Consider the following 3,590-nt stretch of genomic DNA (forward strand, 5'->3'; position numbering starts at 1 on the left):
CATGCCAAACTTTAACAAAACTTAAAAGAGGAATAGACAACTCCACAATAATAATTGTTGTTAGGTGCTATCAAGTTGGCTCTGACTCATAGTGACCCCATGTACAAGAAAATGAAACACTACCTGGTCCTGCACCATCCTCATAATCCTTGTTATGCTTAAGCTCATCATTACAGCTCAAACTAACACAATTTTATATACATATAAATCTTGATCCTGCCCCCCCCACCAAAAAAAAGTACTATTCCGGACAGCTATACTGACAAATTCTAGTAAAGATCCAGAGAAGAGCTGTCACCAATTCCATTCAAACCATTCCATAACTTAGAAAAGGATAGAATAGTCCTAAATGCATTCTGTGAAGCAAGCATAGCCCTGATACCAAAACCAGGGAAAGACATCTCTAAAAAGAAAATTATAAACCAATATCCCTCATGAACGTAGAGGAAAGAAAAGAAGATGCACATTTTTCTTAAGTGCACACAGAACATTTAACAAGATAAGTAAGTAGAATTCTGGGAAGATGGCATGTGAGCAGATCTAAGGTACTGACTCTCCTCTCAGGAACTCCAATAAACCAATAAAATTAACTAGAATTCCATATTCAGCCTTATAAGAAAACTGAAATGATGAAGTGACCTTCTTCATGAAATGAAAAAGAACATCAGCAAGGAACTAAAAACTGAATAAACATGTTTCTTCCACTGTCTTTGCCCCCTCTCCAGTGTGCTAGAAGAACAGCCCCAGTAATATAACAGTCACTTGGCACCACTACCTAGTGCAGAGATCACTGACACACTGGAAGGACCCCTGATCTCTGACTGTGAAGACAAAAGCACGTATCTCCCAGGCAGACTATTCAGGGTGCTCCTGTCTCTCACTTCTCAGCACATCATAGCCTGGGAGCTGCCCCTACCACAGACCAGAGCACAGATCTCTGGTGCACAAGGAAGGGCCCCTAATTTCTGGATCTCAAACTAAAAGTACAGATTTCTTGAACAGTGTTCAGGTTTCCCATATTCCTGCCCTTACCATTCCCAGTGCAGCAGAATGATACCAGAGAACCACCCCACATCACTGACCAGCACACAGATCCAAGGTGCATATGGAAGGGCTCTTGATTTCTGTCTCTGAAACTAAAAGCACCTATCTCCTGGACACATCGTTCAGGGTGCCCCTGGCTTTCCTCCTCACCATGCAGCCCTAGTGACACCAGCTGGTGCATGAATCTCTTGGACACTGGGAAGGTCTCCGGATTTCCGACTCCAAAGCCAACAGCATAGATCACCTTGGCAGGATATTCAAGGTACCCCTGCCCCTCACCCTTTCAGTGTGTCAGAGGGACACCTTGGAGCCACCACACACCATTGGCCAGCTCCTGTATGTACATAGCTAAGTTCACAGGGAAGGGCCCCAGACCTCTGGCTCCAAAACAAACAGTATGGATCTCCCAAGATGATTGGTCAGGGGGGCCCACTGCACCCCTCCCAGCATGGCAGAGAGATGGCCCCAGTGGTCTGGCAGCTGCCCTGCACCACCAGCCAATGGAAGGATTGCTTGCACAATTAAAAGGGCCCTTGATCTCTGGCTCTAATTGTAACAGCACAGATCTCCTGATATTAACAGTGTCAGCTTTCCCAATTTTGCTTAGTATTTTTTATAACACTTCTTTCTGCAAGAAACTCTTAGGCACTCAGAGGCTTCAGAACTTGCTTACAGCTCTCACTCCCACTCTGAGGTAGCACTCTCTCCCTCTCTGTTTTAACCTATTATTGTGTGCTGCCTAATTGATTCCAACTCATAGTGACCCTATATTTCATTAGGACTCTCCCATTGATTTTCATTGGCTGTAATCTTTACGGGAGCAGATCACAGGTCTTTTCTCCTACAGAGCAGCTGATGGGTTCTAACCTGTGGTCATTCAGTTAGCAACCAAGCACTTAACCATTGTGCTACCTAGGCTGATTCTGTTTCAACTAACTCAAAACTAACTGCCATGGAGTTAATTCCAACTCATAGTGACCCCTCCTTGGGTTTCCAAGGCAGTATCTCTACGGAAGTAGATTGTCAAGTCTTCCTTCTGAAGAGTGGCTCTTGGGTTTGAACCACCAGCCCTCTGGTTAGCAGTCAAATGCCTTAGGCACTACACCACCAAAGTCCAGACTGCATTTGTGTCTTTTGGCATAGTGCCTAAGGCATTTGACTACTAACCAGAAGTCTAGCGGTTCAAAACCACCAGCCACTCCTCCAAAGGAAGGTTAGGCCATCAACTTCTGTAGTGATATTGCCTCGGAAACCCAAGGAGGGGTCGCTATGTGTTGGATCCGAATCGAAGGTAATGTGTTTGGTTTTGGGTTTTTAAGCCAAATAGAACCTGTAGTAATTAGTCTGTCCATTGGGGGGCACTGGCTAAGAATGCTGAAAGTACCATGGACTGCTAAAAGAACTAACAAACCTGTCCGGGAGGAAGTGCAACCGGAATGCTCCTTGGAAGCAACAATGGCCAGACTTCCTCTCACCTACTTTGGTTCTGTTGTCAGAAGGGACCATTTCCTGGAGAAGGATCTCATGCTTTGTAAGGTGGAGGGTCAACGAAAGAGGTGAAGGCCTTCAATGAGATGTATTGACACAGTGGCTGCCGCGATGGACTCAAGTATGTGAAGGATCGCGGAGCTGGCGCGGGACCGGGTGTATTTTGTTCTGCTGTGCATAGGGTGGCTATGAATCGAAGACGACTCAACGGCACCTAACAACAACAACACCAACAAAATTAGGGGGCAAAGCTAATCAGAGTAGAAAACATGCACTAATTAATCTGTCCGCTAGAGGAACACAGTCTTCTTTGTTTATTGCTTCCTCCTGTGCTCTGTGTGGGCTGTATTTCAATAATCACGTTTTTTCAGTCAGAACATCCTACAGGAATGAAACCCTGGGAGGGCTGTGTGCTGTCCTCCTTTCTGGTTCAGGTAGTCTCTCTTCCTTGCTGTGTGAGAGCCCACTGATCTTGGAGCTGAGGATTGGGTTGAGCGGAGTCAGGCTTTCCCCCGTGCCAACAGGGGAGGGATGTGCACACCCTGAACAGACCACCTTGGGGATTTGTCTTGTTAATTTCAGAGCCCAAACTGGGGGGGGGGGATTTTCCTGTGCACACACTGGCAGTATGTTGACTGGAGGAGTGGGCTCTGCTGCAGGTGGCACTTCCATAGTTCACAGTAGCTGACAGTCCATGGCTCTGGGAGGAGGAGGGATGGGGATAATGAGAGAAGTGGTGTTCCTACTGTATGAGAAGGTTGACTCGTGTCCATCTGCATGTCCATGTAACTGTCATTTGCCACTGATTCAGAGTTCCTCAGGGCTGAGCACAGATTTTTTTCTGCATTTCTTGGTATAAAGTGTGGAAGGTTGGAACATAAACCTGCTTATGCTGCCATCTTCCCAGAATTCATCTTAACAGTATTAAGTCTTCCAATCCATGAACACAAAATGTTTTCCATTTATTTGGTTTTTAATTTCTTTCAGAATTTTTTTTTTATTATGATGTGGGTGAAAATTTACAGAGAAAATACACTTTCCATACGGCAGTTCACATA

The sequence above is a fragment of the Orycteropus afer genome, unplaced genomic scaffold (assembly GCF_000298275.1).
Source record: "Orycteropus afer afer isolate SDZICR_OR568_19922 unplaced genomic scaffold, OryAfe1.0 scaffold01061, whole genome shotgun sequence".
Classification (NCBI taxonomy): Eukaryota; Metazoa; Chordata; class Mammalia; order Tubulidentata; family Orycteropodidae; genus Orycteropus; species Orycteropus afer.